At 44.1% G+C, this 26,733-nt stretch overlaps 1 protein-coding gene across 1 annotated transcript in view; it reads left to right on the forward strand.

The window, feature by feature from the left end:
• Nucleotides 1-3,127: 3,127 nt before the first annotated feature.
• The window catches only part of LOC120977662, a 46,065-nt gene continuing 22,459 nt past the window's right edge, over nucleotides 3,128-26,733 (forward strand). The window contains exon 1 of the mRNA XM_040405691.1: nucleotides 3,128-3,296. The gene's annotated coding sequence lies outside the window, so the exon portion shown is untranslated. The remainder of the gene's footprint in view (nucleotides 3,297-26,733) is intronic.

A 26,733-nucleotide genomic window follows, 5' to 3' on the forward strand; every position in this document is an offset into this window, starting at 1 on the left:
TGTCTGTCACATGTGCTCAGTGTGAACCTGCTTTCATCTGTGAAGAGCACAGCGCGCCAGTGGCTAATTTGCCAATATTGGTGTTCTCTCAAAAATGACAAACGTCCTGCACGGTGTTGGGCTGTAAGCACAACCCCCACCTGTGGACGTCGGGCCCTCATATCACCCTCATGGAGTCTGTTTCTGACCGTTTGAGCAGACACATGCACATCTGTGGCCTGCTGGAGGTCATTTTGCAGGGCTCTGGCAGTGCTCCTCCTGTTCCTCCTTGCACAAAGGCGAAGGTAGCGGTCCTGCTGCTGGGTTGTTGCCCTCCTACGGCCTCCTCCACGTTTCCTGATGTACTGGCCTGTCTCCTGGTAGCGCCTCCATGCTCTGGACACTACGCTGACAGACACAGCAAACCTTCTTGCCACAGCTCACATTGATGTGCCATCCTGGATAAGCTGCACTACCTGAGCCACTTGTGTGGGTTGTAGACTCCGTTTCATGCTACCACTTGAGTGAAAGCACCGCCAGCATTCAAAAGTGACCAAAACATCAGCCAGGAAGCATAGGAACTGAGAAGTGATCTGTGGTCACCACCTGCAGAACCACTCCTTTTATTGGGGGTGTCTTGCTAATTGCCTATAATTTCCACCTGTTGTCTATCCCATTTGCACAACAGCATGTGAAATTGATTGTCACTCAGTGTTGCTTCCTAAGTGGACAGTTTGATTTCACAGAAGTGTGATTGACTTGGAGTTACATTGTGTTGTTTAAGTGTTCCCTTTATTTTTTTGAGCAGTGTATTTTCCAGGGCCACTTTAAGTTCCTAGTCCACCCCTGGCTATACTGTTGTATGGAGAATCTAAAAGAGGTTTTCTGGTTGTTGATGTCGTCACGATAGGTCATCACTATCAGATCGGAGGGGGTTCAACTCTCAGCCACCTCGCCAGTCACCTGTTTGAGGAGGTTGCGGCTCTCCGGTGAGTACAATGGCCTCCTCACAGCTTTACCAAGCACAGTGCCAACTATTGGATGGCAGCTGTGTTTGTTATTATAGCTCAGCCCAATTCATTTGAATGGGACAGATCTACGCCTAGACCATGTGCCCAAAAAAGTGACACCACAGGCCTAGAAAGAGGCCGCAGGAGGTGCGTCATATCATGAGGATAGGCTATCAATATTAAACACTTGGACAACTCCTTTAACCCCTTAGTGACCCATACGTGTTTTTACGGCAGTCACTAAGGCTGGTTGCTCCTTTTTTACTGCTTTTTCACATGAGAGCCGCGGCCCTACTCTAAGGCCTCTTTCACACGGGCATTGCGGGAAAATGTGCGGGTGCGTTGCGGAAAAATCGCGCATGTTTGGTACCCAAACCCGAACTTCTTCACAGAAGTTCAGGTTTGGGTTAGGTGTTCTGTAGATTATAAGGGAAAATAATAGCATTCTGAATACAGAATGCATAGTAAAATAGCGCTGGAGGGGTTAATAAAAAATAATTTAACTTACCTTAGTCCACTTGATCGCGCTGCCGGCATCTCCTTCTGTCTCCTTCTTTGCTGATTGTAGGAACAGGACCTGTGGTGACGTCCCTCCGGTCATCACATGATCCATCACCATGGTAAAAAATCATGTGATGGATCATGTGATGACCGGAGTGATGTCACCACAGGTCCTGTTCCTACAATCAGCAAAGAAGGAGACAGAAGGAGATGCCGGCAGCGCGATCAAGTGGACTAAGGTGAGTTAAATTATTTTTTTTAACCCCTCCAGCGCTATTTTACTATGCATTCTGTATTCAGAATGCTATTATTTTCCCTTATAACCATGTTATAAGGGGAAATAATAATGATCGGGTCTCCATCCCGATGGTCTCCTAGCAACCGCGCGTGAAAATCGCACCGCATCCGCACTTGCTTGCGGATGCTTTTGATTTTCACGCAACCCCATTCACTTCTATGGGGCCTGCGTTGCGTGAAAAACGCAGAATATAGAGCATGCTGCGATTTTCACGCAACGCACAAGTGATGCGTGAAAATCACCGCTCATGTGAACAGCCCCATAAAAATTAATGGGTCGGTATTCAGTGCGGGTGCAATGCGTTCAACTCACGCATCGCATCCGCGCGGAATACTCGCCCGTGTGAAAGGGGCCTAACAGGCCGGACAGGCAGGAGTGCCGATCCGGGCTGTTCAACACTTTACATGCTGCGGGCAATGGTGCCCGCTGCATGTAAAGTGCTGACAGAGGGAGCGGTCTCCCATCGACACCCCAAAAATGCGATTGCGGGCTGCTGATGTGTGCGAAGGCTGGCTGGGGTCTTGTGTAGGCCTCAGACCAGCTTTGAGTAATTTGCATGTCAGAAAACCATTGCCATTAAAATGTAATGAACTATAGGGATAGTGGTTTGCATTTTAAAAGCAATCAAAATACTGTCTGTTATAGAAAAAACAACAAAACAAAAACACATTCATTAAATAAAAAAAATACGCTTTTCAATGAAAAATAAAAATAAAAAATCTCCCCCATATGTTTGGTATTGCCGCGTCTAACAACCTGGACTACATAAATATCACGTAAATTAACCCCTATGGAAAACGCCGTAAAATAAAAATTAAAAAAAAAATTACAGAATTGCTAATTTATTCTTATTTACCACCAAAAAACTTAAGTGATCAAAAAGCATAATTTACTCCAAAATGAAACCAATAAAAAAATACAAGTCGTCCCGCAAAAATCAAGCCTCTATAGAAAGAAAAAAAAAAAAAAAAAAAAGTTATGGGTCTTGGGAAGCAGCGATGCAAAAAAAATTTTTTCCCCTTTTAAAAATAAAAAAGGGGTTTTTATTGCAAAAAAGTTGTAAAACATAAAAAAAAAAAAATATATATATATTTGGTATCACTATAATCATACTGACCCAGAGAATAAAGATATTATGTTATTTATACAGAAAGTTGTGTACCCCAAAATGGCGCCATTAAAAACTACAACTTTTCCCGCAAAAAAACATGCTCTCATACAGCTGTACAGACTCTCTAAGAACAAAAAGAAAAAAAAGAAAGTAAAACGCTTGGTCAGAAAGGCCAAAAACAGGCTGGTCACTAAGAGGTTAGAAAACAATAGATTCACTGGAGCTGATTAACATGACAACTCACACACCCTCTACCATCGGCTCGGTAAACAAGAAATACCAGAAGTTACTGTGAAGCTGTGACTTGCGGTGCAAGTAAGATCACCCCGGGAGCTATGGTGGTCTGAATAACTTACCTGCAATAAAGAGACAACTTGGAGAGCGGTCGTCTGAGAAGGTAACAGTCTATGGAATCTATATTATTTTTATACGTACTAATGCATGGGATTTGTTGTTCCTATAGTATATGGTTTTTGCTTTTTTTATAGACTGAACACTTATTCCCTCTACGTCTGCTTCCTTTTAACTAGTTTTTTGAGTGATTATAGTGTCATTGCTTTCTACGCTAAAGACCATGTGGGTGCCATCATATAAACAGAGGAATTTTGGAAAGATTAGAATAGGAATAAGCCATATTCCTAAATTACAGCAATAAGACGATGTTGGGATGGATAAGGCATAGTTTGGCTCCAAAAGTGTGCAAATTGTGCCCGACTGGGCTGTACCTGAGCTTTTTTTAAAAATGGTACAAGCAAATTTTTATTTTATCTCCTGCCATAGATTTCATTCTCTCCAACATGAATTATATTCTCAGATGAGACACAAGCACAAGATGACTAAAGGTTGCATTGCGAGGGCAGACCAATTTATTTTATTTTTTAAATCCTGACCTACAGCAGTTACTTACAACATATGGTTGCTCCTATGCGAGGCTGAAAAGTAGATTAAGATTGAAATCTACGATATACTTTTACGGTACAATCACATGTGGCGGAACTACCGGCCTGGATTTTCGTACGGCAGATTTGCAGCTTTGAACAGTACTGGCAGCAAAGTGGATGAGATTTTAAGCACTGTGTAAAAAATCCGTACCAAAAAAAGAAGAAAAAAAAACCTGCGGTGCGGATTTTAACTCCGCAAATCAGTACGAAGCGGAATTTTCTGCTGTATTTTACGTGTCTTGTGGACATGCAAAACACAGGATTTCTTAAAAGAAGTTTTACCTTTACATAGCCATACACATACATGTAAATTGTGTGAACACTTCAATAGGAACATAGCATCTGTCTTTTATGAAAGGGAAGGTGTCCGAATCTCACCGTCCTTAAAGGGATTGGGCACTTTCTGGCTACTTGTGCCCAATGTGTATGTAACATGACTATATGGCAATTGCTAATGTAGATACTCTGTGCTATTTGCTATATTTCATAAGCATGCCCCCTTGTTATGCAAATCTTCTGTACTTTCCACATAGAGGTTACGTCCATAAGATGGCGGCTGATGGAGGGTCATGTGACCAGGCAAATCACCTCCATGTGATGTCCCTTGCATTCAAATACACTGCACCTACAATAAATGCTCAAAAGTACTGGTGCAGAAGGCAGGTACAGTGTATCTGACCAGAGGAGACATCACATGGAGGTAATTTGCCTGGTCACATGACCCTCCATCAGCCGCCATTTTATAGACAGGACCTCTGTGTGGACAGCACAAAAGACTTGGCAATCAAGGGAGAACACCTTATGAAATATAGAAAATGGTGCAGAATTTCAACAAAGACTATATCAGTAAGTGCCAGATAATCATCTCACAAACGCATTGGTCAACAGTAACCAGAAAGTTGCCAACCCCTTAAAATAATTTAACCCCTTAGGGACGCAGCGGGCTTTGGACTTCAGGACATGGCTTCTTCATCTCTACATTTTAAAAGCCATAACTTTTCCAAAAGCCATTTATGTGTATGTTTGTTTTTTACTATGGGACAAGTTGTATTTTGTAAGAACACCATTTTGGAAATAAAAAATAAAAAAAATACAAAAAAGCAACAGCTCTCACCTGTGTTCTTATGGAGGCACGGACTCAGCCCAGACTCAGCTGTAAAATCCAAAAAAGCATAGGGTCCAGCTTCCAATATAAAAAAAAAAAACTTTATTTGTATTGCGGTAAAATGTGTGTATTGCGGTAAACACATACAGTCCATGCGTTTCGGACCATTCTATTCCGGTCCTTACTCATGACATATGTCGTGAGTAAGGATCGGAATAGAATGGTTCGAAACGCGTGGACTGTATGTGTTTACCGCAATACAAATAAAGTTACAGGTTTTTTTTTATTGGAAGCTGGACCCTATGCCTTTTTTGAACACCATTTTAGAGTACAGTTAGGGTCCATTCACACGTCCGCAAAACACAGACACCGGCCATGTACGTTCCGCATTTTTCAGACCCCACATGGCCAGCACTATAATAGAAATGCCTTTTCTTGCCCGTATCTGCGGACAAGAATAGGACATGTTCTATTTTTTTGAGGGGCTGCGGAATTTCGGAAACACCCCCCCCCCCCCGGTAATATGCTTACCCCGCTCCCAACACCTCCTAGTCCCCGCACTGCCGCTGCTACTTCTTCCTGCACACCAATGAAAACATCCGGTGTCGGGTGGGGGCGAGCAGTCAAAGGCAGGCGGGGACAAGCCTCCCTAGCGTCACCTGCGATACTAGGGAGGTTCGTCCCCGTCCCTGCCCGCTTCACCCACCCAGATGTTTTCATCGGTGTGCAGGGAGAAGCAGCAGCGACGGTGCTGGGACCAGGAGCGCTGCAGGGAGCCGGGTAAGTATATTACCTGTGAGGGGCCCGGCACATGGGGGGGTTCTGAAATCGGATAACCCCTTTAAAGCGAACCTTTCACCTGGATTTCACTTAATAAACTATCACCAGTACCTTATAGATTATCCTCATTGTGTTCCCATACATTCTTGTGTCCCATTCCTGGGATGTATATTCATGAAAAAAACGACTTATAAAGTACTCCTCTCCAGCTCCTGAAGTCACGGTAGAAGTCAAGGGGGTAGCCCTTCCCTCACTCCAGGCTGTAACGCCCCTGCCCTAACCCCGCCTCTAAGCAGTGTAACTGACACCCGGCTGAGTCGCCGGGACCGCGCTTGTACAGGCGGCGCATGCGCCGTCGGCTTCAAGCACGATCCTGTAACTGAATCACGCATGCGCCGTCCCCGATGCCTGCCTGCTCTCCCTCACGCGCGATTCAGTTACAGGATCGCGCTTGAGTCGGTCGGTGCATGCGCCGCCTGTACAAGCGCGGTCCCGGCGACTGAGCCGGGTGTCAGTTACACTGCTTAGAGGCGGGGTTAGGGCAGGGGAGTTACAGCCTGGAGTGAGGGAAGGGCTACCCCCTTGACTTCTACCGTGACTTCAGGAGCTGGAGAGGAGGACTTTATAAGTCGTTTTTTTCATGAATATACATCCCAGGAATGGGACACAAGAATGTATGGGAACACAATGAGGATAATCTATAAGGTACTGGTGATAGTTTATTAAGTGAAATCCAGGTGAAAGGTTCGCTTTAAGTGTCTGATTGGTGGGGGTCCGACTGTGTTCCCTTGTTAGAATGGAGCAACAGACACTCCATTCAACTCTCTTGGACTGTCACTGATAGCCTAGCACTGGCACTCAGCTGTCTCCAGCACTCCAATACAGCTGAATGGTGTGACAGACATGCATGCGGGTCTGCTGCTCCAAACAGGGGAAGACAACCCCCGTTCTTGTGATTGGTTGAGGACTCAGCATTTGGACCCCCACTTATCAGACACTAATTTCCTACACAGGTTATAGGGGATAAGTCGTTGTATTGGGATAACCCTTTTAACATGAGATTCATGCAAAGATGTAATTAAAAAACGCACATGCTCTATGGAAGACTTCGAAACATTATGGCCTATTTATACATGACATTCTTGAATGCCCGATCATTGCAGCCTGTAAATATGGTCAGCAAATCAGTCAATAACAGAGTAAGTTGTTCATAGTCTTTGATCATCTCTTTTTTATGGGCATAAATATCATCGTCTGGAATGTGCTGCTGAAGAGAATGAACCAACGCACTGATGATCAGTCATATTCTGTACCAATGATTGCGCTATGTAAATGGAGGTAAATAAGTTTAGATAAAGCTGCTGTGCCGATAATCAGCGCTTTTATATACGACAAATAAATCTGCCAGTGTAAACAGTCCCTTAATCTGACCGCACAAGAAGCTAATGTTTGATGATGACGGGCTACAAGGTAACTACTGTATTAAAATCATTTGCAAACACCACTTATCCTGCAGCCTTAGTCCTTGTTCTTGCAGATAAAGCCGCCCCTAAACCTCAGATTAGAAGAAAACGATAAAAGATTTAACAGACCTCGTGCAAGCCAAAAGCAGCGCTGTCACCTGTAGAAACCTGTTTCCAGCGCTCATTTTTGAGGTTCCTTTTGAAAAATAAAGTTTTTCTCTTAAACTAGTTTTGATAAATGCCCTCCTGATTCAGCAAGACGGGGGCAGAGTTATCCAAACTGGTGTAAAGGAAAACTGGTGTTGTTGCCCATAGCAATCAATCGGCTTCTACATTTCATTTTTCAGAGCTCCTTTGGAAAATGAAAAGTGAAATCTGATTGGTTTCTATAGGCAATTAAGCCAGTTTTCCTGTGCAACAGTTTTGATAAATCGGACCCTCGTTCTTTGTTTCTTTCCTAAATGGTTTATTGCCACGTAAGGGCGGGTTCACACTTGCATTAGGGAATTCCATTATAACAGAATATAATGGAATTCTCGGAGGGAATGCATAGCGAAAGCCTTTAGGAGACATTCCGTTTTGATCCATCATAATAGAAGTCTAAAAAAATAATAGAAGTCTAAAAAAAAAAAAACACATCATAGGTGTCGCGATGTGCGAAAACACCCATAGTATAAAAATATATTCCCCATACGGCAAACAGCAAAACAGAAAAAAGCGTCCAAATGGCCTATTCGCCATTTATGGTCGCTTCATTTTCTATAAAAAAAATTTTTTAAAAGTGATCAAAAGGTCATACACACCCCAGAATGGTATCAATGAAAAGTTCAGATCGCTCCGCAAAAAATAAGCCCCTATACAGCTCCGTACACATAATTACAAAAAGGTTATAGGAGTCAAAATATGGCGACCAAAAAAGTTCCCACTTTAATTTTTTTTTAATTTAAAACGCAAGAAAAACCATACATTAAAAAAGGTATCGCCGGATTCGTACTGACCTGTAGAATAAAAGTAAGGCCTCTTTCACACTTGCGTTGTCCGGATCCGGCGTGTACTCCACTTGCCGGAATTACACGCCGGATCCGGAAAAACGCAAGTGTACTGAAAGCATTTGAAGACGGAACAGTCTTCCAAATGCGTTCAGTGTTACTATGGCACCCAGGACGCTATTAAAGTCCTGGTTGCCATAGTAGGAGCGGGGAGCGGGGGAGCGGTATACTTACAGTCCGTGCGGCTCCCGGGGCGCTCCAGAGTGACGTCAGAGCGCCCCATGCGCATGGATGACGTGATCCATGTGATCACATGATCCATGCGCTTGGGGCGCCCTGACATCACTCTGAAGCGCCCGGGGAACCGCACGGACGGTAAGTACACTGCTCCCCCGCTCCCCGCTACACTTTACCATTGCTGCCAGGACTTTAGCGTCCCGGCAGCCATGGTAACCACTCTGAAAAAGCTAAATGTCGGCTCCGGCAATGCGCCGAAACGACGTTTAGCTTAAGGCCGGATCCGGATCAATGCCTTTCAATGGGCATTAATTCCGGATCCGGCCTTGCGGCAAGTGTTCCGGATTTTTGGCCGGAGCAAAAAGCGCAGCATGCTGCGGTATTTTCTCCGGCCAAAAAACGTTCCGTTCCGGAACTGAAGACATCCTGATGCATCCTGAACGGATTTCTCTCCATTCAGAATGCATTAGGATAATCCTGATCAGGATTCTTCCGGCATAGAGCCCCGACGACGGAACTCTATGCCGGAAGACAATAACGCAGGTGTGAAAGAGCCCTAACTAGTCAGTTTTATAGCACATCGAATGTCGTAAATAAAAAACCCGTAATACTGTGGTGGAATTGCTTTTTTTTTTTTTTTTTGCAATTTCACCCCATTTGGATTTTTTTTCGCGCTTCCCACTACATCATTAGTGATGAGCAGCATAGGCAATATTAGAATTTGTGATATTTTGCGAGTTTTTGGCCGAATATTCGCCATAAATTCGCTAATTCGTGCTCAACACTATACATCATATGCAATATTAAATGGTGGCGTTGGAAAGTACAACTTGTTCTGCAGAAATCAAGCCCTCATATGACTATGTGAACAGAAAAAAAAGTTATGGCTCTGGGAAGGCAGGGAGCGCAAAACGAAAATGCAAAAAAAAACCAAAAAAAAAACACCTGTATGACAATAATTTGTTGCATGGTCATTTTTTCACCATGTTCGACACTTAGGCGTGTCGGGCCAAGCAAATTTACCAACATTTATGCATGTAAACAGGGGCCCAGGGGCTGAAGTATTTTTTTTGCCAGGTGCACCAACTGCTGAAGGTGCACCTAATTAAAAACAAGGTGCACGCACCCCTCATGAATTATTTGCATGTTCCAGAAGGAAAGTCAGCACAAAAGGGGAGTAAAAGACAGTCGAAAAACACTGTCCCTAGTAAGTGATCCCCGTAGGCCTCTTTCACATGAGCGATATGAATTGGCTCAGGAAGCGTTCAGGGTGCGTTCAGTGAAACTTGCACCATTTCGCAAGCAAGTTCAGTCAGTTTTGTCTGCATTTGCGTTCAGTGTTTCAGTTGTTTCTGCGCAGATGCAATGTGTTCTTCACTGAAGCCCCATTCACTTCTATGGGGCCAGGGCTACATGAAAAACACTGAATATAGAACATGCAGAACTGATGTGTGAAAAAATAAAAAATAAAATAATCCACTCATGTACACAGACCTATTGAAATGAATGGGTCATGATTCAGTGCAGGTGCTGTGCATTCACATCACGCATGGCACCTGCGCGGAAAACGCACTTGTGTGAAAGGGGCCTTAATTTTGGTAATTTCTGGCAAAACCTTATGTACCTTTTATTTCATTATAATGTGCAGGGTAAAACACAAGCATCTATAATACTAAGGCGACGTGTCCTGAAAAGTTGTGCAAAGTTTTTGTAACAATAATCAGTTGTGTTGCACTGTGCCGTGCTGTGAAAAACAAAAAAAACAAAAACATCCAAGTTGGATTTTTGTACGACTAGTTGCAGCAGAACTATAATTGCAAGAAATGTAAAAAAAATGTGTAGCCTTAGGTTACAAAGGTAACGCCCATCACATGGTAAGGCCTCATGCACACGACCGTTGTTTTATTCCGTGTCCGTTGTTCCGTTTTTCTGCGGACCCATTGACTTTCAATGGGTCCGTTGAAAACTCGGCTAATGCACCGTTTGTCATCCGTGTCCGTGGTTCCAGTCCGTCAAAAAAATATAACCTGTCCTTTTTTTTTCACGGAAAACGGTTCGCGGACCCATTCAAGTGAATGGGACCGTGAAAAAAACGCAGAGGCACACAAGATTGTCATCCGCGTCTGTTTTTTTTTTCCTATCACTTGCATGGCAAACTTGACTTAGTTTTTTTTTTTTACTTTCCTTCATGTCTGGTGATCCTCCAAAAATAAAGGAAGACACACGGAAACGGAACACAACAACGGTCGTGTGCATGAGGCCTAAGGATGCTACAACATAACAAACTCCATTTATGTAATAAAATACTGAGGATTTGCAGATATGAGAGGATTAATACCTGGTCAGTGCAGAGCTCCATCCAGCAGTCAGGGAGGTTTTGCAGGACAACGTCATGTGATCCTTACCCCTCCCAGGTGCAGCAATATCTGCAATTACAACCAGGAGACACATTACAAGGGTGGACCTTCTGAATGTAGACTTTTTTCTGAAGCCTGGTTCTGGTAAAGCAAATGGTAATGACAATACTACTGCTCTCTGCATTGTATCTTATGCTGCATGTAAGAGATGTGCAGTGTGTGAGCCAGGCATGGTCCTGACATCACATTGCAGCACTGGTAGGAGATTTTTCTATATATACCTTTCTAAAGATCGGGCTTTTGTATGCTGATACAGTTCTTTGTATGCAGCTTTTTCTAAGCGGCACCAGAAATGGATAAAAAAAAAAAAAAACTGGTGGAAAAGATGCACCTCACTTTCAAACTGGGGCCCTAGTAATGTTGTAAAAAATGGGGGAGATTTATCAAAACTGGTGTAAAGGAAAACTGGCTTAGTTTTCCCTAACAACCAATCAGATCACACCTTTTATTTTCCAAAGGAGCTCTGAAGAGTGAAAGGCGGAATCTGATTGGTGACTATTAGGCCTGGGCTACACTGTGACATTTTGTAGCGCGACTGATTGATTTTAACTATTGAATTACAGCTGAAGTCCAAATGAATGTATTCAGTTCAATGCAATCCTGATCACTGCAGCTGTAGTTCAATAGTTAAAATCAATCAGTCGCGCTAGAAAATGTCGCAGTCTAGCCCTGGCCTTAGGGATGAGCGAATCGACTTGGAACCGAACCCGAGTTTTGTAAAAGGTTTTTTTTTACAGTAGAAATTAATTAATGAAGTTATTACCCGAATTCTCGCAAGACTTCGCAAAGTAATAACTTCGGCTCATAGGAGCCAATACATTTTAATACTGTACGGAGCGCTCGCTCCGTACAGTATTCTACCGAAGTTTTATGTGAATCGCTCATCCCTAGTGACTATGATAAATGTGTCTGTAGAAAATGACACACTGGTGTTCTGCGGTTAGATGTGAGTTTATCATTGCATTTGAAAAACAATGGGCCACGTTTACTATAGTGTTTGAACCTGTTTTTAGTCTAAAAAATGCTGTTGTAAACGGTCTTTATTTTCTACTGTCGCATTTACTACTGAAATTGCTTTGGAGGCTTTTGCGCTTCATTTATCTACTGTATTTTTAGTTCTTAGACTCATTCAGAGGTTTATTAACTTTTGCAACTTTTTTCTGACCTATTTATGTAGATGCAAATTTGTCACGAAACAGTCTGATTTCTACATCACTTCAGAGCTGGTGTATTTTCTTTGTCTGTTTTCAGTGGTGAAGTCCAAGTTTTTTTTGCATTAAAAGTCGCACTTTCCTGGAGACATGCGACTTTTCTCCACAGAGACGAGACTTTTTTTAATGTGCAAATAAATTAGACCATTCTAAGTGAATATGAACCAATCGCTGATTGGGGGTCTGATCTGAGGCTGAGTGGGGCTGGGGGTACGATCTGAGACTGATAGGGTCTGATTGGGGGTCTGATCTGAGGCTGATTGGTCCGATCTGAGTGGGGTTGGGGGTTACGATCTGAGACTGATGGGGTCTGATTGGGTGTCTGATCTGAGGCTGATGGTGCTGGGGGTCCGATCTGAGGCTGAGTGGGGCTGGGGATCTGGTCTGAGGCTGAGTGGGTCTGGGGGTGTGATCTGGGGCTGGGGAGCCCGATCTGAGGCTGATAGGGTCTAATTTGGGGTCTGATCTGAGATTGGGGGGGTGATTGATACTAATGGAGGCTGGGCAGTCTGATGGGGATCTGATTTGAGGCTGATGGAGGCTGGGAGGGTCTGATGGGGGGTCTGATTTTGCGGTCTGATCTGAGATCTGATTTGGGGGTCTGCTCTGAGGTCTGATGGAAAATATTTTTTCCTTATTTTCTTCCTCCAAATCCTAGGTGTGTCTTAGGCCTCATGCACACGACTGTTGTGTGCATCCGTGGCCGTTGTGCCGTTTTTTTTCGTGGACCCATTGACTTTCAATGGGTCCGTGGAAAAATCGGAAAATGCACCGTTTTGCAGCCGCATCAGTGATCCGTGTTTCCTGTCCGTCAAAATAATATGACCTGTCCTATTTTTTTGATGGACAACGGTTCACGGACCCATTCAAGTCAATGGGTCCGTGAAAGAACACGGATGCACACAAGATTGGCATCCGCGTCCGTGATCCGTGGCCGTAGGTTACTTTCATACAGACGGATCCGAAGATCCGTCTGCATAAAAGCTTTTTCAGAGATGAGTTTTCACTTCGTGAAAACTCAGATCCGACAGTATATTCTAACACAGAGGCGTTCCCATAGTGATGGGGACGCTTCTAGTTAGAATATACTACGAACTGTGTACATGACTGCCCCCTGCTCCCTGGCAGCACCCGATCTCTTACAGGGGGCTGTGATCCGCACAATTAACCCCTCAGGTGCTGCACCGGAGGGGTTAATTGTGCATATCATAGCCCCCTAAAAGAGATCAGGGGCTGCCAGGCAGCAGGGGGCATACCCCCCTCCCTCCCCAGTTTGAATATCATTGGTGGCCAGTGTGCGGCCCCCCCCGCCCCCCCTATTGTAATATCATTGGTGGCCAGTGTGCGGCCTCCCCCGGCCACCCCCCCTCCCCCTATTGTAATATCATTGGTGGCCAGTGTGCGGCCTCCCCCGGCCCCCCCTCCCTCTATTGTAATATCATTGGTGGCCAGTGTGCGCCCCCCCCCCCCCCCCCCCCGATCATTGGTGGCAGCGGAGATTCCGATCGGAGTCCCAGTTTAATCGCTCTGGGGCTCCGATCGGTAACCATAGCAACCAGGACGCTACTGCAGGCCTGGTTGCCATGGTTACTTGGCAATATTACAATATTAGAAGCATCATACTTACCTGCTGGCTGCTGCGCTGTCTGTGTCCGGCCGGGAGCTCCTCCTACTGGTAAGTGACAGGTCTGTGCGGCGCATTGCTTAATGATCTGTCACAGACAGAGCAGCAGCCAGCAGGTAAGTATGATGCTTCTAATATTGTAATATTGCTAAGTAACCATGGCAACCAGGCCTGCAGCAGCGTCCTGGTTGCCATGGTTACCGATCGGAACCCCAGACCGATTAAACTGGGACTCCGATCGGAATCTCCGCTGCCACCAATGATCGGGCAGGGGGGGGGGGAGAGGGGAGGCCGCACACTGGCCACCAATGAAATTACAATAGAGGGGGGGCCGGGGGGGGGGCCGCACACTGGCCACCAATGATATTCAAACTGGGGAGGGAGGGGGGTCTGCCCCTTGCTGCCTGGCAGCCCCTGATTTCTTACAGGGGGCTATGATACGCACAATTAACCCCTTCAGGTGCGGCACCTGAAGGGTTAATTGTGCTGATCACAGCCCCCTATAAAAGATCGGGTGCTGCCAGGCAGCAGGGGGCAGTCATGTACACAGTTCGTAGTATATTCTAACTAGAAGCGTCCCCATCACTATGGGAACGCCTCTGTGTTAGAATATACTGTCGGATCTGAGTTTCACGATGTAACTCAAATCCGATGGTATATTCTAACATAGAGGCGTTCCCATGGTGATGGGGATGCTTCAAGTTAAAATATACCATCAGATTGGAGAAAACTCAGATCCTATGGTATATTAACTCCTGACTTTACATTGAAAGTCAATGGGTGACGGATCCGTTTGAAATTGCACCATATTGTGTCAACGTCAAACGGATCCGTCCCTATTGACTTGCATTGTAATTCAGGACAGATCTGTTTGGCTCCGCACGGCCAGGCGGACACCAAAACGACTTTTTTTTCATGTCCGTGGATCCTCCAAAAATCAAGGAAGACCCACGGACGAAAAAACTGTCACGGAAAAACGGAACCCGTTTTTGCGGACCGCAAAAAAAAACGGTCGTATGCATGAGGCCTTATAGTCCGAAAAAAATATTGTATACAAGTTTATGACCAAAACTGATAGTTTCTTACTCTACAGGTTGACATTAATTAATTTATCAATTGTACCATGGATTCTGTTATATACGTCATATCTTGCGCTGTAAGATCAGGCCTCTCAAGAAATGTGTAGCTGAACACGTTACACATATTGCTAACCCATCCAACCGCACTCTTTCTGTAGTTTCTACCCATTTCCATCACTTACATCACGGGAATACTTATACCTTGCAGGTTATGGACTTGGAAAAGGTTGAACGGGTTTTCCAGGATTTTATTTTACTGATGACCTATCCTCTAGATAGGTCATCAGCATGGGTGGATTGGCTATAGACCTTGCAGAGAAACTGGCTGATGGCCAAGGAGCCGCCCAAGCCCTCTTCTGTGCCACAGGCCAGGTAGATATTGAGCTCTCAGTGGTAATTAGCACTGTAAGAATCAGGTACTCAAGGTAGCCACTTGTTAGGTAGTTAGCGCCCACCACACCGCAGTCGCTGATTAGCGTCATCGCTGTCGCTAATCAGCACTAGTACTATATAGTATCTGTAAGTGATCAAGACTGATCGCAATCAGATCTATATCATTACCTTAGGCTCTACAAAAAACACAGTGTTCGCCCGATCAGGCCTCATCTTGTGCGCACACTTGCGTTCAGTCCACCCCACCGCAGTGACAGAAATGTTTTTTTTCTGATCACTGCAAAAACACTGTAAAATCGCTTCGGCGCTATAAAGATCACTTTTGAGCTTTTTGGATCTTTATTAGCGATCGCAGCTTTTTTTTTTTTTGCACATTTTTGGCAGAGATTTTTTCATCCACATTGATCGATGCGAATGAAGAAATCTGTGCTGTTCATTTTTTCTTTCAGCCCAGAGGCTGAACGAAAAAAAAAACCTCATTACCCGTATGCTCAATATAAGACCTCATGCATACGACCGTGCAGTTTTTTGCGGTCCGCAAACCGCGGATGCCAGCAATATAAATGCCTATTCTTGTCCGCAAAGCGCGGACAAGAATAGGACATGTTATATTTTTTTAGCGGGGCCGCGGAACGGAGCCACGGATGCGGACAGCATACAGAGTGCTGTCCGCATTTTTTGCGGCCCTATTGAAATGAATGGGTCCACATCCGAGCCGCCAAAATGGCGGCTCGGATGCGGACCCAAACAACGGTCGTGTGCATGAGGCCTAAGGAAAATAGCAGAAACTCCTAATGCTGGCCATACATGTAATGATTGCGGAGACCCTCAAAATGCCAGGGCAGTACAAACACCCCACAAATGACCCCATTTTGGAAAGAAGACACCCCAAGGTATTCACTGAGGGGCATATTGAGTCCATGAAAGATTGAACTTTTTGTCACAAGTTAGCGGAAAGGGAGACTTTGTGAGAAAAAAAAACAAAAAAAAATCAATTTCCGCTAACTTGTGCCAAAAAAAAAAATCTTCTATGAACTCACCATGCCCCTCACGGAATACCTTGGGGTGTCTTCTTTCCAAAATGGGGTCACTTGTGGCCCTGGCATTTTAGGGGCCCTAAAGCGTGAGAAGAAGTCTGGAATCCAAATGCCTAAAAATGCCCTCCTAAAAGGTACTCGTTGGACTTTCGGCCCCTTTGCGCATCTTGGCTGCAAAAAAGTGTCACACATGTGGTATCGCCGTACTCAGAAGAAGTAGAGCAATGTGTTTTGGGGTGTCTGACACGCATTTCTAGAGCCTTAGTGCTCACTGACTGTAGTGTGTCTCGGGAATTGCACTCGGTAAAAAATGCGTCCGCCCCTTCTCTGCCCATGTTCAGACTGGGTGACTCTTCTTTAGCTGCCATCCCATGTTTTTTTTTTTCAACCAGTGTTGGCCGTGGTCCGGCGTGCTCTGCCTCCCAGTGAAAGAGTAATCAAAATGCAGTTAAACGGAGAAGTGTGAGACGGCAATGCTGGTATACCAGACACTGTCAGGTGCGGGACGTAAGACTGTGTAACCCAGTCAAATGATTGCAGTGAGTGGTGGTGCTCTGCTATCTTAGACGATACACAATATGCTATGAGACAATCCAAATGAAGAGAGAATAATGATAGCGGCACTCACCAGATTGCAGCTCCAGGATTTAACATATAACAAACCGCTGATCACTTTCAAAAAGTGTCATACGATCAAAGATAAATTTGTGAGGAGCAGGCTCAAGGAGAATAGAACCAGTAATTGGCTCACTAAACGCATACCAATAGGGAGTTATAAATGTGGGGACTGTTCTTTTTGTCAATATGCCCTACAGGGCAAATATTTTTTCTTTGCAGGTATTAGGCATAGGGTAAAACAATTCTCCACATGTAGGACTAAATATGTGGTTTACCTGGTATTATGCTCCTGTGGATCTTTCTACATAGGGAAGACTATCTGCCCTATGTATGAGAGATTCAGGGAGCATATCAACTCAGTTAGGTCAGGAAAAGGGTGTCCCAAGCTTATTGAGCATGTCCGCAATTAGCACGATTATAATTCGAAATGCCTAAAATTCACAGCCCTGGAACATGTCCCCGCCCCAGTACTAGGTAGAGATAGAGACCTGCTTTTGCAGAAGGAGGCGGAGTGGATTAACCGCACGGCTGCGATGGGTCCTCTGGGACTAAATGATCGAAACGATCGAAGTGTATGTTTACATAGATACAGTAATGTGCACGCGAATATAGAAATGGATATAGTTAATGTCAGGGAAAGTTATGTCTATTACCCCACCTAGTTTTTGAAATAAGCGAGGTATGTGTTTTTAGCGTCGACAGTTGCCAAGGCAACAGGGACGCATTTAAATGAGCGCATGGGTAGCGCCACTAGGTCAGAGGCCAGAGGAAGAGCAAGTGCGCGAAACGGCCGTCGCCAGCTGATCACTCAGCATCCGCACGCATTGGTCCGCCCCAGCGCGCTGTAACTTCTATCTTAAGTTTACAATAGAGAAGAATTTTGCTGCAATCTGGTGAGTGCCGCTATCATTATTCTCTCTTCATTTTGATCGTCTCATAGCATATTGTGGATCGTCTAAGATAGCAGAGCACCACCACTCACTGCAATCATTTGACTGGGTTACACAGTCTTACGTCCCGCACCTGACAGTGTCTGGTATACCAGGAGTGCCGTCTCACACTTCTCCATTTAACTGCATTTTGATTACTCTTTCACTGGGAGGCAGAGCACGCCGGACCACGGCCAACACTGGTTAAAAAAAAAAAAATAAAAGACGGGATGGCAGCTGAAGAAGAGTCACCCAGTCTGAACATGGGCAGAGAAGGGGCGGATGCGTTTTTTACTGAGTGTAATTCCCGAGACACACTACAGTCACTGAGCACTAAGGCTTTAGAAATGCGTGTCACAAACCTTGCTGACAAAGAGGTTAGTCTATTCTGGACGGTAAACTCACTAAAATCATATAATATGAGTGGCAGAGTTCCCAGAGGACTCAGAATTTACAAGGAACTCCTCCAATATGAGGAGGATGAAACATTTGCAGCAGAGTGGAAAAACCTACACATGAATTTCTCCTCCCAAATACTCACGTTGGTATTGAAATGGGAAGAACAGAAATATAATAAAATCAGTGAAGACCTAAAGAATGCAAAAAGCGAACTAGCATTAACATTGACAGAAAATCAATTGACTACCTTTGAAAAAAGACTTAACAAAAAACTAGTCATTACACAGTCTGATATAAAGGAAAGGAAGAAATATATTATACAGTTGGCTGTAGTAATTGCAGAACTGTTCAGCAATTAATTCTGTTTTATAGACAGCCTGTGAGTTCTGGGATTTTATATGAGAAATGTAGGATGTTATTTTTTGTTTTTTAATTTGAGACATGAGAACTTTAGTGGCTTTGTTTCCGTGCGCATAATATTTATATTGAGTGGATAGAAACAGTTTTGCAGTGTTGGCATTTAGTATATTTTTTAGTTCTGACCTGAGGGTGTCCAGGTGTGCCAAAGTATTTTCATTCAATGAGCGCCTATGTTGCGACTCCAGTTTAGAAATAGCTGAAGTAAGTTCCTCTATTTTCTTTATTTTCAGTTTTTTGACATGAGAACCTAAAGCAATTAGGTGGCCTCTTATAACAGTTTTGTGGGCATCCCACAGTACCGCTTGAGATAAGTCTGCTGAATCATTCAAGGTGAAATATTCCTCTATCAGACCTGCTAATTTAGGGATATTGGAGCTATTCAGCAACGTTTCATTTAACCTCCATCTATATTCTGTTTTGGGCATGTTGGGGATAGAACATGTGAGGAGGACTGGGGCATGATCTGACAGAAGAATATTCCCAATCCTGGACGATGCACAATATTGGAGTGCTTGAGTACTAAGGAAGATGTAATCTAACCTCTGGTAAGAGGAGTGAGCAGAAGAAAAATAGGTATAGTCCTTCTCATTGGAATGCATTGCCCTCCAGACGTCTATAAGACCCTGTTGGGAAAGTGCTTTTTTTTATTTTATAAAGCGATATTTTTGACATAGATGAGGATCCAGTGGAAGAATCAAGGCTAGGGACTAATGCGACATTAAAGTCACCTCCCAGGATTACAATGCCCTCAGCAAAAGACTCAAGATTTTTTATGTTTTCTAGAATCCATGCGGTTTGTGCAGTGTTAGGTACATATATATTACAAAAAGTGAATAGTTGGGAACCTATTAATCCTTTTACAAAGATATATCTACCATCCCTATCCACCAAAGTGTCTTGAAGAATAAACTGAGTGTTTTTATGTATGGCAATACTGACTCCTTTTGTGGCTGTGGATGGAGAAGTGCTATGAAACCATTGGTTATAAAGCAAATGAGATAGCTTTGGAACATGTTTTGTGCGAAAATGGGTTTCTTGTAATAAAGCTACCTGCACTCTCAATTTATGCAAATAATGACATACTTGGCTCCTTTTTAGAAGGTGCGTTTAAGCCTCTGATATTGTATGTACATATCTGTAAGCTAGCCATATATTTTTTCACCTAGGTCGTGAACCAACAACCATACCTGCATCCAGTACCAATAATGTGCGCAAACAATAGGAGGGGGGGGAGGAAGGGAGAAGGATAAAGGAGGGAGGACCTACAACAACAAAACAAGAAAAACAGTAGTAATAGTTAGTTACAGTATAACATTTAACGTGGTGTCTCCACATATGAGACATTTGAACTTGGGAGTGGGTCTACAGAGGGTGGACCGAGTCCCCACTTGAGCTAGCTATAAAAATAGCTGATCAGATAGACTTGAGAGGAAACATTGGTGGCAGAAAAAGGTGACTTGCTGCGAATAATTGCATTTAACTCTTTCGCCACTAGGTGTCACCATTTGCATAGAAAACTTTTACCACAACCTTTAACCAGTGAATCTCTGCACATATTGAACACATATAATCTGTTGAAGAGACAGTAAAGCTTGAGGAGAGTGAAATTGGAAGTAGCCTTCCAACTCAATAAACACATAGTTTAAGCTAGAGAAGGAGGAAAAGCAGGGATAGTTATGCAGGAACTTCAATTAGTAAAACTTGCCAGGAACATGACATGGGTTCCTGTTTTACATTTAACCACTTCCCATCTGGGCCATTTGCCCCCTTCCTGACCAGGCCTAATTTTGCAAAACTGACATATCTCACTTTATGTGGTAATAACTTTGCAGCGCCTTTATTTATCCAAGTCATTCAGAGATTGTTTTCTCGTGACACATTGTACTTCATGATAGTCATAAATTTGAGTCAAAATATTTCACCTTTATTTATGAAAAAACCCCAAATTTACCCAAAACTTTGAAAAATTCGCAATTTTCTAAATTTCAATTTCTCTGCTTTTAAAACAGAAAGTGATACCTCCATAAAATATTTATTACATAACATTCCCCATATGTCTTCTTTATGTTGGCATCATTTTGGAAATGTCATTTTATTTTTTTAGGACGTTAGAAGGCTTAGAAGTTTAGAAGCAATTCTTCAAATTTTTAAGAAAATTGCCAAAGCCCACTTTTAACCACCTCAGCCCCCATGGCTTAAACACCCTGAAAGACCAGGCCACTTTTTACAAATCGGCACTACACTACTTTCACCATTTATTGCTCGGTCATGCAACTTACCACCCAAATGAATTTTACCTCCTTTTCTTCTCACTAATAGAGCTTTCATTTGGTGGTATTTCATTGCTGCTGACATTTTTACTTTTTTTGTTATTAATCGAAATTTAACGATTTTTTTGCAAAAAAATGACATTTTTCACTTTCAGTTGTAAAATTTTGCAAAAAAAACGAGATCCATATATAAATTTTGCTCTAAATTTATTGTTCTACATGTCTTTGATAAAAAAAAAATGTTTGGGTAAAAAAAAAATGGTTTGGGTAAAAGTTATAGCGTTTACAAACTATGGTACAAAAATGTGAATTTCTGCTTTTTGAAGCAGCTCTGACTTTCTGAGCACCTGTCATGTTTCCTGAGGTTCTACAATGGCCAGACAGTACAAACACCCCACAAATGACCCCATTTCTGAAAGTACACACCCTAAGGTATTCGCTGATGGGCATAGTGAGTTCATAGAACTTTTTATTTTTTGTCACAAGTTAGTGGAAAATTATGATTTTTTTTTTTTTCTTACAAAGTCTCATATTCCACTAACTTGTGACAAAAAATAAAAAGTTCTATGAACTCACTATGCCCATCAGCGTATACCTTGGGGTCTCTTCTTTCCAAAATGGGGTCACTTGTGGGGTAGTTATACTGCCCTGGCATTCTAGGGGCCCAAATGTGTGGTAAGGAGTTTGAAATCAAATTCTGTAATAAATGACCAGTGAAATCCGAAAGGTGCTCTTTGGAATATGGGCCCCTTTGCCCACCTAGGCTGCAAAAAAGTGTCACACATTTGGTATCTCCGTACTCAGGAGAAGTTGGGGAATGTGTTTTGGGGTGTCATTTTACATATACCCATGCTGGGTGAGAGAAATATCTTGGCATAAGACAACTTTTCCCATTTTTTTATACAAAGTTGGCATTTGACCAAGATATTTATCTCACCCAGCATGGGTATATGTAAAATGACACCCCAAAACACATTCCCCAACTTCTCCTGAATACGGAGATACCACATGTGTGACACTTTTTTGCAGCCTAGGTGGGCAAAGGGGCCCAAATTCCTTTTAGGAGGGCATTTTTAGACATTTGGATACCAGACTTCTTCTCACGCTTTGGGGCCCCTAAAATGCCAGGGCAGTATAAATACCCCACATTTGACCCCATTTTGGAAAGAAGACACCCCAAGGTATTCAATGAGGGGCATGGCGAGTTCATAGAAACAAAAAATTTTTGGCACAAGTTAGCGGAAATTGATTTTTGGGATTTTTTTTCTCACAAAGTCTCCCTTTCCGCTAACTTGGGACAAAAATTTCAATCTTTCATGGACTCAATAAGCCCCTCAGCAAATACCTTGGGGTGTCTTCTTTCCAAAATGGGGTCATTTGTGGGGTGTTTGTACTGCCCTGGCATTTGAGGGTCTCCGCAATCATTACATGTATGGCCAGCATTAGGAGTTTCTGCTATTCTCCTTATATTGAGCATACGGGTAATGAGATTTTTTTTTTTCGTTCAGCCTCTGGGCTGAAAGAAAAAAATGAACGGCACAGATTTCTTCATTCGCATCGATCAATGTGGATGAAAAAATCTCTGCCAAAAAAAGAAAAAGGAGGGGAAAGGCGTCTGCCAGGACATAGGAGCTCCGCCCAACATCCATACCCACTTAGCTCGTATGCCCTGGCAAACCAGATTTCTCCATTCACATCAATCGATGTGGATGAATAAATCATTGCCGGGATTTTTTTTTTTTTTTTATATATACAAAGTGTTTGCCAAAGTATATGAACACCGCCACCTCCTCAGCTCATATGCCTCGGCAAACGTATCTTTTACTGCAGAGGAGAAATCTCGTCTTGCAGCGCCGCATACACCGACTTGCGTGTAATCTGACAGCAGCGCAATGCTTCTGTCAGAATGCACATCAGTGCTGCAGCTAGTCGATCGGTTGGTTCACCTGGAAGGTAAAAAAACAAAACAAAAAAGAAAAAACCAGGCCGCAACGCAATAAATTTATTAACTGTTGAACAGAACATAGAAACTTTTTTTTAACTGAACGTTTAACTTTTTTACTTACCGGTAATTTTTTTTTTGTTTAGTTTTTTTTACCTTTTATAGAACAAACCTCTCCTTCCCCATGGGACAATGTGCAAAGCGCAAATCGCCCAAAGATGTGGCGAAGTACGTTATGCACTTTATCCCAGGTGAAAGGAGAGGTTTGCAGCAGCTGTGAGTAAAAGGGCCCTAATAGCCCTGTGTGCCTGTCCTGTGAGATGCAATCCCTATGCTAGGTGTACCTGTGTGTGGTACTTGCGGAAACACTCACCAAAGCATAGGGCAGGGTGGTCAGGACAGTCAGGACAGAAATAGCGGGTGTCACGCCTTATTCCACTCCTGCTACAGACACAACATTTTTTTCAGGGTGGCGGTTGGGTTGAGGTACCAGCAACGACACTGGGGAAATGTCGCTCGTGTAGACGGCTAACTACACTGGTGGATGGGGCCACGGAACCTCCTGGATAAAGGAGGTTCTCGATGATCTCTTCCTGGAATTTGAGGAAGGATCCTGTTCTCCCAGCCTTACTGTAGAGAACAAAACTATTATATGCAGCCAATTGAATTAAATATACAGACACCTTCTTATACCAGCGTCTGGTTCTGCGGGAAACTAAATAGGGAGCCAACATCTGGTCATTGAAGTCCACCCCTCCCATGAGCGCATTATAGTCGTGGACTGAGAGGGGCTTTTCAATGACACGGGTTGCCCTTTCAATTTGGATTGTCGTGTCTGCGTGAATGGAGGAGAGCATGTAAACGTCACGCTTGTCTCTCCATTTCACCGCGAGCAGTTCTTCATTACACAAGGCAGCCCTCTCCCCCCTTGCAAGACGGGTGGTAACGAGCCATTGGGGGAAGCCCACGCGACTAGTTCGCGCGGTGCCACAGGCGCAAATCGGTTCTAGAAACAAATGCCTAAAGAGGGCCACACTTGTGTAAAAATTGTCCACATAAAGATGGTACCCCTTGCCGAATAAGGGTGACACCAAGTCCCAGACTGTCTTCCCACTGCTCCCCAGGTAGTCAGGGCAACCGACCGGCTCCAGGGTCTGATCTTTTCCCTCATAGATCCGAAATTTGTGGGTATAGCCTGTGGCCCTTTCACAGAGCTTATACAATTTGACCCCATACCGGGCACGCTTGCTTGGGATGTATTGTTTGAAGCCAAGGCGCCTGGTAAAATGTATTAGGGACTCGTCTACGCAGATGTTTTGCTCGGGGGTATACAAATCTGCAAATTTCTGGTTGAAATGGTCTATGAGGGGCCGAATTTTGTGGAGCCGGTCAAAAGCTGGGTGGCCTCTGGGACGGGAGGTGGTGTTGTCGCTAAAATGCAGAAAACGCAGGATGGTCTCAAATCGTGTCCTGGACATAGCAGCAGAGAACATGGGCATGTGATGAATTGGGTTCGTGGACCAATATGACCGCAATTCATGCTTTTTAGTTAGACCCATGTTGAGGAGAAGGCCCAGAAAAATTTTAAGTTCGGAAACTTGGACTGGTTTCCACCGGAAAGACTGGGCATAAGAGCTTCCCGGGTTGGCGGATATAAATTGTGTGGCATACCGATTTGTTTTTGCCACGACTAAGTCCAAGAGTTCCGCAGTCAAGAACAGCTCAAAAAATCCCAGGGCCGAACCGATATGAGCCGTCTCAACCCGAACTCCAGACTGGGCGGTGAAAGGGGGAACTACTGGTGCGGCTGAAGTTGGTGACTGCCAATCAGGGTTTGCCAGCACCTCAGGGATTCTAGGGGCTCTACGGGCCTGTCTGCGCGGTGGCTGCGATGGGGTAACTACTGCACGTGCCACCGTACCAGCTTCAACTGCCCTTCTGGTGCTCGCCACGTCACCATGTTGTACGGCAGTGCTGGTACTAGGTCCAGGAAGGGCTGCGCTGCTGGTGTATGCCTCACCACGTGATCCGGCAGCGACAGCCCCACTCTGCTGCTCTTGAAACGGATCCTGCGTAACCTGTGGTCTAGCGACACGGGGCCGGGTACGCCTGGTTCTATCAGGGACCTCCACCTCCTCGTCCGAACTTTGGGTCAGAGAGCCACTGCTTTCCACAGGTTCATATTCTGACCCGCTAGATTCGTCAGATGAGGGTTCCCATTCCTCATCCGACTGGGTCAGAATCCTGTAGGCCTCTTCAGAAGAATACCCCCTGTTTGCCATTTGGACTACTAAATTTAGGGGTATTCCCTGAGACTACCCAAGAAAAAAAGCAAACCTGTCTTACAAAGGGGAGGCTAGCGAAGTACCAGAGGCCGCTGCGGTTGATAAAAAATATCAAAACTGATTTTTTTATCGCCGCAGTGCGTGTAAAGTGAATGTGCAGTGATCAAAAAACAAAATTTTTTTTGTCACTGCGGTGGGGCGGGCGTGGGTGAACGCACGTGTGGGCGACCGATCAGGCCTGATCGGGCAAACACTGCGTTTTGGGTGGAGGGCGAACTAAAGTGACACTAATACTATTATAGATCTGACCGTGATCAGTTTTGATCACTTACAGATACTATAAAAGTACAAATGCTGATTAGCGATACGCTAATCAGCGAATAAAAGTGACTGCGGTGCGGTGGGCTGGGCGCTAACTGACGCTAACTACCTAACCAAGGGGCCTAAACTATCCCTAAAACCTAACAGCCAATACTAGTGAAAAAAAAAAAGTGACAGTTTACACTGATCACTTTTTGTCTTTCACTAAGTGATTGACAGGGGGCGATCAAGGGGTTAATTCGGGTGATCGGGGTGATGGAGGGTGATCTGGGGCTAAGGTGTAGTGTTGGTGGGTACTCACAGTGATCTCTGCTCCTCTGCTGGATCCAACCGACGAAAAGGACCAGCAGAGGAGCAGAGAAGCCATATAACAGATCATATTTACTAATATGATCTGTTATCTGGCTTCTGATTAGATTTTTTGAAAATCGCCAGCCTGCCAGCCAATAATCGTTGCTGGCAGGCCGGTGACGAAATACTTCTTTAACTTTTGCCGGCCCGCGATGCGCATGCGCGGGCCGGCAATGCACGAAATCTCGCGTCTCGCGAGAGGACGCACCGGCGCGTCCAATCAGAACAACAGGACCGCCGCAAAGATGCAATCCTGCGTACGGCGGTCCTAAGGAGGTTAAGGACCAGTTCAGGTCTAAAGTCACTTTGTGGTGCCTACATAGTGGATACCCCTATAAATGACCCCATTGTAGAAACTACACCCCTCAAGGTATTCAAAACCGATTTTACAAACTTTGTTAACCCTTTAGGCGTTCCACAAGAATTAAAGGAAAATGGAGATCAAATTTTTAAATTTCACTTTTTTGGCAGATTTTCCATTTTAATCAAATTTTTTCTTTAACACATCGATGGTTAACAGCCAAACAAAACTCAATATTTATTACCCAGATTCTGCGGTTTACAGAAACACCCCACATGTGGTCATAAACTGCTGTATGGGCACACAGCAGGGCGCAGAAGAAAAGGAACTCCACATGCTTTTTAGATGCCATGTCCCATTTGAAGCCCCCCCTGAGGCACCCTTACAGTAGAAACTCCCAAGAAGTGACCCCATTTTGGAAACTAGGGGATAAGGTGCCAGTTTTATTAGTACTATTTTTGGGTACATATGATTTTTTGATCATTCATTATAACACTTTATGGGGCAAGGACGTGGCGATACCTAATATGTATACTTTTTCTCATTTATTAAAGTTTTACACAATAATAGCCTTTTTGAAACAAAAAAAAACGAGATTTTTGTATAACTTACCAGTAAAATCTCTTTCTCGCTCTTTCCTTGGGGGACACAGAAGACCTTGGGTATAGCTCATCTCCATAGGAGGCGTGACACTAAGTGAAAACTGTTAAGCCCCTCCTCCA

The sequence above is a fragment of the Bufo bufo genome, chromosome 8, assembly GCF_905171765.1.
Source record: "Bufo bufo chromosome 8, aBufBuf1.1, whole genome shotgun sequence".
In the NCBI taxonomy this organism is placed as follows: domain Eukaryota; kingdom Metazoa; phylum Chordata; class Amphibia; order Anura; family Bufonidae; genus Bufo; species Bufo bufo.